Source organism: Rhipicephalus microplus, chromosome 2, assembly GCF_043290135.1.
Source record: "Rhipicephalus microplus isolate Deutch F79 chromosome 2, USDA_Rmic, whole genome shotgun sequence".
In the NCBI taxonomy this organism is placed as follows: Eukaryota; Metazoa; Arthropoda; class Arachnida; order Ixodida; family Ixodidae; genus Rhipicephalus; species Rhipicephalus microplus.
In genome coordinates, this window is record NC_134701.1 from 200,176,074 (window position 1) to 200,188,600 (window position 12,527).

General features: G+C 46.5%; 1 protein-coding gene and 1 long non-coding RNA gene across 2 annotated transcripts in view; one reads left to right on the plus strand and one right to left on the minus strand.

The window, feature by feature from the left end:
• LOC142796487 (uncharacterized) overlaps positions 1-12,527 on the minus strand; it is a 246,063-nt gene that overhangs the window by 193,069 nt on the left and 40,467 nt on the right. The window lies entirely within an intron of this gene.
• On the plus strand, positions 3,001-10,487 carry LOC142786945 (uncharacterized). Its single transcript, XR_012889207.1, has 2 exons — positions 3,001-3,138; positions 10,329-10,487. It is a non-coding gene; the product is annotated as an uncharacterized LOC142786945 (long non-coding RNA).

Below are 12,527 nucleotides of genomic sequence, written 5' to 3' on the forward strand. Positions count from 1 at the left end.
GCGAAAAATGTTTTGAGCAAACATTTTTGGCTTTAGGTAGACAGTCCTCAACTTTTATTCAAATAAATCGCAGATAGTAAATTGGCAAGTTTGGGATAGTTGGCACAGAATGAGTCATTTGATGTTTTACTATTATTTTCTACTTGTTCTGTTGTAATGTTGAGATAAACAGGAAAAGTAATCGGAGTCGAGAAATAGGCAACTTGATCAGCAACACATCTGCCTGATGTGAAACTTCGCTCCCTATTATGTCAAACTCTGCGCACGCGCCTATGATCGCATTTCCATCATCTCTCCCCAGGCCCAGTTTTCCGCCAAAACGCTAAGTCATGGTGCTCGAAGTTTTTAAAACACCTCTGTACGTAGGTCACTTCGTTGCAAATTTCGCACATCGGAAAGCTCACACTAATGTCAGCGCGTAGGAAATCCTGTGTTACACGGTTGATTTCGATGTTGGAGCGTTTGGTGTAGGGGCGTCATACCGTGTTGGATCACGACTGTGAATATGGGGCCTACACGCGGCGTTTTGTGCAATACGTTACGACGTGAACAACTGCAGCCTCGGCAGAAGGCCATGGATACGAGCGAGGCAGCGTCCACGTAAAACGACAAAGAAGACAGCTTAGCGAGCTTTTCTGAGCGAGCTCTCCAACTTTCTACATATATCCCACGTCTCGCTGCACCGAGTAAATAAAATCTTGAACTAACCGCGTCTAATATGCTAACTAACTTTTATCAAAGAAATAGCTATGGAAGTCAAAATGCCTTAGGAATGTTGCTTTGGTAATGTGCACCACTTCGTCGTTGAATGTGTGGTTCAGCTTACGTGAAGTGACTTGTACATCAAGTATGCTTCAGCTGCTTTGGAACCAAATAATCACTTCCCAGATTATGGTCTGCTTTACATTTTGCATGTCTTAAATTACTTCGCAACTTACAGTAAGCAACTGCTTACAGTCTTTGAGTGTCGGAGGGTTTTATTGCGACATGCAATAAAACTTATTCATTTCACCTTATTTATAGTTCATTTCAGACAACCAGTATACACAGTTACCTAAGGGATTGGCATAAAGGCAAAGAAAGACTGACAAAGCGCCAACTCCTCGTGTACACACATAAATAAGCAGTTATACATAGCAAAACTAAAATTAATGTAGACAATAGAATCCAAACATTGGGAAAAAATTGAGAGATAGTGACCTTGATTTTAAGTCTGGTGGTCCCACACCGCCAACTTTCCGCGGGGTGGGTGCCCTCCCGAGCGACTACAGCTTCCTTCTGTCGAGCAGCACACCGGAAGTGCGCTTGTACCTATTTAAAAAGTAGGTACCTGGCGGCAGCAGTTGTCTGCCTCCCACAGCAGCGGCGGAGGTTCAACTATTTCACTAAGGCTGTGGTGGTATAGGGGCCTTCGCAGAACCTTGTGGGGCTACTTTTCGAGATGAGCATCCATGTAGAAACAGCCGAGCGCTCCTCCACCCAGCTCCTCTGGGAAAAACCGCTGGGTTCCCAGTCGGCAATGGGAATCCGACCCGGCAACTGCCACATTGTAAGCGGACGCTCATGTTGCCACGGTTATAGTATAAAACTCGCAATAAGCTACCAATAAAACGCCCCAAAAAGGAGTTTTATCGAAACAGGCAACAAAGCTCGTCTGCTTACGTATTTTTATGTAACCGCTGAAGAACACCAGGGATCCAGAAAAGTAATCTCAGTTACGACGTGACTCATTATGATACTGTATTTTCGGTGCTTACAATATAATTGTTTCTACAAGCCAGTCTAAACAGAGGTGCCCCATTTGTTGACGACAACGGCAATAATGGCGAACATTCTCGTAGCCTAGAGGAGGGCACGGGGCAGGGTTGAATGGGGTCATTTCGCAACCTCTAAGTTCTTCAAATTTCACCATATATATATATATATATATATATATATATATATATATATATATATATATATATATATATATATATATATATATATATATATATATATATATATATATATATACACGCTGCCGTCTATGGCTAAGGTACTTGGCTGCTGACCAGCAGGTGGCGGAATTGCATGCCGGTTACGGCGGCCGCGTTTTTGATGGAAGCTAAAATGCTGTAGCCCCGTGGGCTCAGATTTGGGTGCACGTTAAAGAACCCCAGGTGGTCTAAATCACTGGAGCCCTCCACTACGGCATCTCTGATAATCATGTGGTGGTTTTGGGACGTTAAAAAGGTATGGGCGTGGACTGGCATCACAGGGGTAGTCGGATGTGTTCTTTCTTGGCGAATCATTTTTTTCCGCGTAAACAGGATTGCGCAATTTGATGATGGTATACACATGAGACTGAGGACATTAAAAAAAACAAGCAGGATGGAGTATCGCCCGGCTTTCCCTGTATAACAGTACGTTCCTGTGTCCAGCGTTTGTTTACGTAAGGAAGCAAGCAGCTAAAGGCCGCAGCCACAGATAATTACACTGGAAATAAGGAAAATAAAATAAGCACGCAGCACTTCAACAACCATTGTTTGATTATAGCCTATACCCATTACCAACTCCTATTTACTCTTATTATACATATTGCTTACATATACGTGGTTCTAGGTCAATACTTCAAGTGAAGTGGAATATGTGGAGCCACAGAAGGACCTACGTTCATAATAACGCTACGGCCATCAGCAATTTCTTCAGTGACGGTAATATTCCGTTCTAAACTTCGACCATAAAGTCGTGAGGCCTCGCTCGTGTGCATCCCTCCACATTGTTACTCAACCGCCAGCCTTCCTCCTCGGTCCGGTTTGCTCATTGCCACCGAAAACTCTGATTACGTCAAAATGACGTCGGCGAAAGTAACTAACTAGAAAGCATTAAGAAGACGCACTTCCGTGCTCTCTCTTTTCCCTAAGTCTGACCTTTCCCGGGCTTCTCATTGTCTCTCTCGTCGCACGATTACCACTGTCCTTGCTCGCTACACATTCAAGAGCTACAAAGGAGAGTGCCGCTCGCGAATACCTTCATTAGTCCACGCTTTTACCTGACTCCACGCGCGCTGCTTCCACGGCCACACATTGTCGCATACAAAAGCGACGGACGCTCCCCGTTCATACTAAATTCCACTCTTGACCCTGCCCGTAGCGTAAGGTAAGATTTCGAAACTCTTTATCCGACTTTTGATCTCGGCTTCGTCGCACTAATTAAAATGCACACCACAGTGCATCTCGGACACGTGTTGCGACGTTCATGCCTGTTAAGGTCAATTTCATATACGCTATTGCGCAACACCACCGGCGCTTTCTTGAACGGCTGAGACGGCAGTCTGCATCGTGGTGAAGCAATGCAGATTTCTTCTCAGAATGCCAACGCCTTGCACGCAGCTCAACGTGACTGTTCATACAGCGCCAGATAAAAAAAACATCGTGTTAGGCTCCTTTTTTTATTTCTAAAATGTAGCCGTAGGGCGTGACAGCACCGCATATATAAAACTGTCTGCCACCGACATACTGGAAACGAGATTAACAGCCCATGTAGCGGCATTGCTGCGTGATGGCGCACCATTTGTCCAACACTGCGCGATGTGTCAAGTCATGAAAAAAAAAGTACACGGCGTGCTGTTAGGCACGACGTTTTCTGAAACTCTTCTTTCACGCGAACGTCGCAGGGGGTCCTCGTCTCGCGATAGGAGTTCTCGAGGACGTCTGTTTAAATAGAATGCTATCGTTCACAGATCTGTACTGCTTGCCGCGACAATGAGCGCCCGTAGCCATGCTTATTACAAACAGAATGGTCGTAAAATAGCACTCCGTTAGAAATGTTTGGTAACAAATATAATGCCTAATCAATCTTAATGAAACCAAAAGCTTTTTGTCTCTTGCTGTCAGATAATTCATGACATACAGTCTAACCTCACTAAAACGAAACAGCATGAAAATCATGTCAGTTCGTTATATCTGATGTTCGCTGTAACAGTAGAGATAGAAATCGCTACTAAGTAATCAGTAATCGGGCTCACACGGAAGTCCTAGTTATCAAAGAGAAATTATTCTGGGCTTCACACCCACTATAAAAGATGTAACTCTTACGTGTCTTTTTGTGGAATTTCAACCTGTTTAGATACAGTTCGTCAGACAAAACAGGTCGCCGTTCAGACTTACATGAAGAATGATGAGACCACGCTTTAAAATGAATGTTTAATTCGACAACCACATAAACCACGACTAGATGTGGTTGCAAACACTGAGTTCCATTACTAGTAGAGATCAGTGGTTGCTAGTTGTTTGTTATAATTATTTTAGATTGACGGCACCTTTTGAGCTTTGAGCCTCGAGTAAACCAAACATTGCTTCGTTATTGCCTGTATCGCGGCGGCGCTCGCGCTGTAAGTTGCGTTCTGAAGACAGTACACATTATTGAAATGAAGCGTAACCACTCAAAATTCACATCTAGTTCACTAAGACCAATAAATTCGATGTAAGAGTGAAATATGTGAAAGTGTGTGTCTCCCTTTTGGTCCACCCTCTTCGTTGCGCTATACTATTTCGAATCATGCAATAAATTCACAATGTCAGTCTTCCTAAAAGCGAGGTGTCACAGACGTGAACTCAAAAAAAAACTGTGGGTCAATACATTATTCGGGACACACTTTTGAGTAGGCATAGTTGGGGCGTCGTGGCTCCTTTACAGAGGCCTGGCCACACGTACTCGTTGACGCGCGTCAGCGCGCGGTTTTTTCACGCGACACCACGTCCTCTCTTTGTGGAGAGAGAGGGCGCGTGGCTAGGCGAGGCTGCACATGCTCTCTCTCCATAGAGAAAGGGCGCGGCGCTGCGTCAGAGACACGTGCTGACGCGCTGCAACGGGTTAATGTGGTCAGAACTTAAGACCTGTTTCGGAGCGTCGTTGCTCCTTTATAAGACCTGTGTTGGGGCGTCGTGGCTCCATTATAAGACCTGTGTTGGGGTGTCGTGGCTTCTTTTAACACCCGTGTTAGGTCGTCGTGGCTCCTTTGTAAGACCTGTGTTAGGGCGTCGCGGCTCCTTCATAAGACCTGTGTTGGGGCGTCGTGGCTCCCTCCTAAGACCTGCATGGAGTCGTAACGCACAGCGACTAGTTCCTCTTGTGGTGGGCTGCAGTGAAAATGCATCACACAACACGAAAAGCGTATTGGTGAATTAGAGCAAGACATTGATTTGGGCGAGTTCGTACATGCTTAGCGAGCGAAACAGAGCTCGAAAAGACGGGGAAACGAGTGCGAAGGAGAAGCGGAACAGAGCTCGTCTAGTAATGACGATGATTGTGATGTTGTTTCCACACATACGGCTCACACCCGCACCGTGTCTTTTTCGTCCTCACCTCTTTACGTTTCCCACGCGAAGGATGAATTTGAAGAGTGAATACAAGTGTTCGCAAACGCCGCACACGTATACATGGAGAATGAGGTCTGAATACTTACGATAAAGGAGCAGTAATAATAATAATAATAATAATAATTGCAGTGATGTGATAAGGCGGAATATTTTTAGTGGCTAACGATTCTGCGACTATAAAACAAAACTATCTTTATTTCGTTGAAATTCCTTCACGAAAACTAAGGTGCGCCCGTCATGGCAGCAACAGCAAAGACGCACACAAATGCAAATTGCCACGGGCCATTCACACTTGCGGCACGTGTCAGCACTTCCGTGTCATGTCAAATTTTGACACGGCTCTTAAAGCGTGCTTTTTGGCTGCAGCGTGCGGCTGCAGTCAATACCTTAGGATCGAGTATCAACGAACCCCCCTTGTGTATGTCCTGAAGAGGTCGTAAAACGTTGGAAAAAAAATTTGCAGTCGGTTAGCTCGGCCATGACAGAATTACGTTGCATGAACTACGGATGGACAGACGGATGAACGAATGAACCACGGACGGACGGACGGACGGACGAATGAACGAACCACGGACAAACGGACTAGCAAGCGATCTCATGTGAGTCGAGCGCCCGCACACTGGTTACACGTCACTACAGAAGCTTCTAGGCCTTCGACGCACCAGCTGTGCGCCGTGTGACGCCCCTGCTCCTCGCGCTTGCGCAGACCTGCTCACCGTAAGCCACGCGAAGCTGCTCAACGTCGATCAGTGTAAAAGAAAGCGTCGAACGCGAAAGCTTCGCATGGATTTGCCGAATTTGTTTTCCATACGCTGCAAATCCAACTTCCTGCATCGGAATTCTTACGTTCAACTCAGCAGATGTGCAGCAATGACGCTTTAATTACGTCAAAGTGACGCGCACCCGGGGAGTAGGCAAATAACCGAGAGTGACACATGCTCTTGTGGACTGCACTTCTTCTCTGTACTTCTTCAATATTTCGCCAGCCTATTCGTTCATTGCTGGTCGAGGTTCTGGCAGCCCGAACACCCATTGTCTGCTCAGCCGGGTCGACGAGACGCATTCTCGACCCGCTCCTTTCGTCACATTGCCTCGCTCCTTGTTATTCTCGGTTCGCTAATACGTATAAGCACCTGTTTTCTTCTTCTCAGTCGTGTTTGCGTGTCATCGCGCACTTTGTCGTCGCGGTCGTCCGGAATTAGCTTTATAGCAACGTGCTGGCGCAGTAATTCTCGGCAACCTTGGAAGGCCCTTTCGTTGGTTTTCGCTTGCGTGGAAAATTTTCCGCGGCGTACATAACTGAACACCCGTATGAATGATTCCCTCTCGGCACGTGACCTTGAAAAACGCGAGCATGTTGGCTCTGTGTTGAGGCGCAAGTGCTTGCAGGCGATTAAGCGACACGAAGACGCCATCTCCTCAGGCTGTTAAACGATTTTTTATATTATATTTGTATACAACGACACGCGTATAAAAGCCATGAAACGTTGGACGATAGTGAACGCGCAACTATAGTGAACTATAATGTTGGTTCTAGTTCACTATACGTGGCACGCAAAAATTCTGTAAACGCTCTGTGTCTATTTAATTGATATGTGGGGTTTAACGTCCCAAAACCATCATATGATTATGGCAGACGCCGTAGTGGAGGGCTCCGGGAATTTTGACCACCTGGGGTTCTTTTACGTGCACCCAAATCTGAGCACACGGGCCTACAACATTTCCGCCTCCATCGGAAATGCAGTCGCCGCAGCCGGAATTCGATCCCACGACCTGCGGGTCAGCAGCCGAGTACCTTAGCCACTAGACCACCACGGCGGGGCTCCGTGTCTATTTAATCATACATACTAGTGTATTCTAGCTTTGCTTCGACCAAAGGGCTTTGGATATTGACAGCGAAAACTGTAGTCGTTGCATATCCAGTGAAGTCCTCCATGTTCGACTCCTGGCCGTCCTAAGAGCTCACGACATCGGGAAAGCATTTGGCCTGCCGGTGTCTACGTGAGCGGAGCCACCGACTTACCCTGGGGGCGTTTGTCTTTGTGCCCTAGTTCTTGCCACGAATTTCTTGCCATGTCATGCCATGAAACATTGGAAGTATCAACCCAGCCATTTACATGTGCATGCGTCCAACCATAGCGGTATTGATATGGGGGGTTTAACGTCCCAATCCACACCATAGCGATGTGGATTCAGTAGTTCAAGACACAAAACGGCCCTGCCAGCAGCCATACATGGTGGCACTGAAACCATTCTCTGAGACATTTGAGCCTCCATGTGAGCCCAGTAAAAATGGGCTGGCGCTATTTGGCGAGAGACCTGAATTATGTCACGGAAATGATTCGTTGACGTCCAGTGCGATATAAAGGTTGCGCTGTGCTGCGCCTATATACATAACACGTGCTCGCTTCGTACGTTGTTCCGTAGTTTGTCATCGGTTTTCGCTTGCATCATGCTTCAGTTAAACGACGAAAGCAGCATTGATAGTGCTCCTATATAGTGAAATAAACGATGCAAAGCTTTTTTGTCTAGTACAATTGTTAACGGTTCCCACGCTCCTTCGCACACATATTCATCAGGTTAGTTTTTGTTGCTGTACCAAGCTTGCTGAACATGCGGATGTGTTAGAATATCGGTCACGGCAACCGCATTCCGACGGGAGCTGAACAGCAAGTACATGTCTGTGCTTAGGTGCGTTAAGTAATGCCAGGCAGTCAAACTTATTCTACAATGTGCTCCATCATCAAGTCGAGAGACAGACTAACACGTGTGTTGTGATTTTCCTCGCCAGTAAATAGATAGGTGAGCTGGATCCTTAGTCCGGAATCCCATGGGCGCATGCTATGCGCATGCACGTAAGACACCATATTTACATTAATAGGCTGCGTTGTTTACGGATGGTGCCTTTTAGAGATTGATATGATGTTTTTTCCCTCCGCACGTGTCATATGCATCAACGCATGCACGTATATCCGCGGACACTTTTTTTTGCCGGTGTGCCATACTCTGTTTTAAAAAAATGGTTCGATGACAGTGACTCCCTTACGATTGGATTCATATCATATACACGACGTTTATTTATACAATTTACAACTGGTTCAGGGAGCCGAGCATCCATGTTCCTTCGAGTACGAAAGGTCCCTGCCTCTTCGGTGACCAAGTTATAACAGAGTCACCCCGAACTTACCACTCTCGCTTCCTCCCTGCATTTCTTCATACCATATCTCTCTCTTTTTTTTAGCCGTGATTCTGGTCCACCAAGGGGTCTCCGTCACGCATCCTTTTCCGTGTCGGTCAGAGAACCCGCGATGGTTCGGGAAAACGGGAAGATATTAAATACGCTCCACACACATTCGCATGAACTCGTTTCGTATCGAGGCTCGCAAAGTGTCTCCAAAGCGCTTGCTCAGAAATATAACTACAACTTTGTGTTTGTTTTTCTGACCATGTAGTTTCGTTTTGCACCTTTCCTGCAATAACTCAGCGGCTTCATCTCACTACAAAAACAAGTTAAGGTTAATTCCGGAAACTTCATACAGCATCGTAACAATAGCGCTGTTACACTCGTAAGCCACTTTGAATCGTCAGCTCGTAAATTAATTTTTCTTGCATATGATTGCCCCTGAAGCCCGCCATGGTAGTCTAGTATATAGTTATGGTGCTCGACTCTTACAAGCAGGTCGCGGGATCGAATCTCGGCCACGGTGGCCACATTTTCAATGGAGACGAAAATGCCTGAGGCCCGTGTGCTTAGGCTAAGGTTAAAGAACCCCAGGTGGCCAGAATTCCCAGAGTCCTCCCTTATGCGGCGTCTCTCATAATCATATGGTGGTTAACAATATCGCGCGGAACTCTAGTGTCTGACCATCCGTCCGTCCGGACGCACGGAGGGATGGACACACTGACGAAAGCACGGGTGGACTGACGGACGCATGGATAGACGGACGGAAGCACGAACGGACGGGTGGACGGAAGCATCGACGGACTCACGGACGGATGGGTGGACGGAAGCACGGACAAGCGGAGGCACGGATGTACGGGCGTATTGCCCCACTCATCATCATTCATTCCGTGGATATGCTGTGATTTTTTTGTCCAATTAAGCCTTCGTTCTTTTTTTTTTACTCTCATGTACTCTTTCATTGTTCTGTCCTCCTATCTTCCTTTCCTCTACTCTTTCTTCCTCCCAAAAAAAGAAGTATAGACTGTTTTACGAATGGGTTTTGCTGCCGCCGCATTGTGCTGTTAACCTTTATGTTTTGCATCTTCAGCAACTACTAAACGAAGAGTGTTACAGTAGACTCATACGAGTGAAAATGGTTAGGTTGTTGCATACGATGTTTTATGACCTTATTAATTCACCTCGCAGTATACAAAAACAAGAAAACATCGGGTTAAGGGACCCAAAATGGTGGCGCCCATAGTGTTACGAATAAATATAGCACCTGGTACTATATAAACTCATTATTTTGGGCGAACTTGTGCCCGTAAACTCAAAACTAAAAATGTTCAGCCAAAATGTCTCTTGCTCGCTGACTCCAACTTCGTCGGTCTCTTCCTCTGCCCCTCGAGTCTCGTACCGGTCCCGTGGCGTAGCATCGTGGCGCGTGCAGGAAGGCGTTCCATTGCGCGGCTTTCTTGCTACTTGTGTGGCGGCCTTTACGAACGCGAATTGTGGCACGCGTCTTCTGCGATGGTCGAGCTGTGGCAATATGTCTTGGGTAAAATACTTTATACACTGGCGTTGTGCCCTTCTAGGTGGCAGCTGTCAGCCTGCTCTTTGCCTACTTGCTCATGTACTTGTGTACGCACGTAAAATAATCATAACGATAAAGAACATACATGCAGTCAGTCGCCAGTACGTGTGTAATCGTGTTTGCGGCCAAAGAATATCTTACTTTGTACTTTGCGGATGGGGCATAACTTGAAGTTACTGTTGCTGATTAACAATCTTCCTCTTCAATGCAGACCCGAACGTTCCGGAAAAGCCGCCTACTGGCTCGCGCTGCTCTGGGACTTGGAGCGCAGCTACCAGACACCATCGTCTCGCACTCAGGACTGCAGGCAGCGCATTCAATTCAGCGAATATGGCAATAAAATAAAATGAGCAAATTTTGTTGTAAATTATATGCTTGTGTTTTTCGTCTACTTTCAGAATAACGCTCCCCTCCCCTATTCACAGGGAGAGAGGAAAATGAAACGAACAACTAAACACTGACACGAATTTATCCACTTGGTCAACACTTCCTCTATTTTATAAATGCCAGCCAGATGCCCCGTATCCAGTTGTTCACCACATTTTCCTCTATCCCTTTCCTGATCTTGCCCATCACCTAGCGTTCACAGGTGCTATGCGGTAGTGTAGGAGAAAACGCCTTATGCAGCGCCTCACGACGGAACTCAAATGAAGTATTTTTTTTTTTGTTATTGTGTACAGATTCATGGGGCGGCGTCTAGAATTCCCCGTGTTCACAATATTGGCGGTCACGCTGGCTCTGTAAGAGATACAGATAGCGTGTCGCCATTCGCGACGCTATGCCGGCAACCAATGGAGAAGCGTCACAGCAACGCTACTGCATGCGCTGACTTCGCCATTCGTGACGCTATGCGGGCAACCAATAGAGAAGCGTCACAGCAACGCTACTGCATGCGCTGACTTCGCCATTCTTGACGCTATGCGGGCGACCAATGGAGAAGCGTCACAGCAACGCCACTGCATGCGCTGACTTTAAGAGCGCTGTTATGCAGCGACGGGATTGCTTCGAGCCACAAAGAAGGACCAAGAAGGAACAATTCTGACGGACGTATGATGTTGTAGTGGGAAATACGTCTATCGCATTTCGGGGGAAAGCGTTCTGATAAACGTGTGACGCCATCGTAGCGCTACCCACGTGTAGCATCGCATCTCGACCACTCCCTGAACTGAGGTGGACCGACGGTTCCCGTTGAGAAGCTCGCGTTTGCACTGGCATTGAAAGAAATAAAGGAGGCGTTGGCTTGATACTATAGCCTGCCTGTACTCAGCTCCTTTTTTAACTTTTTTTTTACATTTCAATGGGATTGCGATTAGGATGTTGCAGCTTGCCGGTGGATCTAGCTTTGCTATATATGCAGGCAATTACCCCGCCTGGTTTGCTCTTTTCTGATCATATGGAACCAATGTAATTTTTAAACCGAGGTGCGGACATGCAAGAAAGTTGCAACCATGATCTTGTCGTATTCGTTTGTTTGACTCTTGGTCCCACAGCTAGCCTTTCATACCGATTCCACAGAATCTACATTTACTGTTTGTCCGAGAGGGGAAGTTCCGGTGGCCACATTTGGCTTTACACTGAAGCCGAGCATGCTGGAGTGGTGTACGAAAAATCTTGTAGCACGCATAGCAGATGAAATCAGCGTGATTTCGCCCAATGCGTGGCTTGGCAGTCTGTCGGCAGCATCGCCTTCGTTTATTGCAGGCTTAAGCCAACAGGTACATCCTCTCTCCATATTGCTGTCACGAAAGCATAATTAGGGTTCTCCAGTGGCTGGGTATAATTTCCTTGTTGGTTGAGGTTTAGTATCGATTCAAGTTAAAGAACGAACATAACTTGGCAGACTAGTTCAAGCAGCAAAAAATGACCTAAATTCTTTCAAGTATAGTCGCCACTGATTTGTACGACTCTGCGGATAATTCGACTGAGTATAGTGGTTTTGTGACGACCGAACTGACAATCACCGGCTGTACTTACAAGTGTGAACTATAGTATGAACTTGCAAGTACGAACTAAACCTGGGAGCATGTACACGTAGGGAGCATATACAAATTACAATAACTCTATAGTATGAACCAACTGGCCCAGTGACACGTTATGCCATTGCACTCGTGTTACCTATGACAAAAAGAGATGGAGAAAGGGAAAAAAAAGGTGCTGACTGTTTTGCTTGCAGGTCATGTCAGCCAAAATACGTCCTTTCCGGCTATCAGGTTCTGCATGTGCTCGCCCCTCCACCCCGTGCAGTTCTGAGAAACTCATTGGTGCAATTCTTATCGCGCGTCGCCTCGCGCAAGGTAATCTGGAACGCATTCGTACGGAGTAACAAAACGTATACGTGGAAACTTCGGATTCTGAGTATATAGACACTGACAGCCAGATAGCTGAAGAACAGTGTACACCAGCAGAGCAT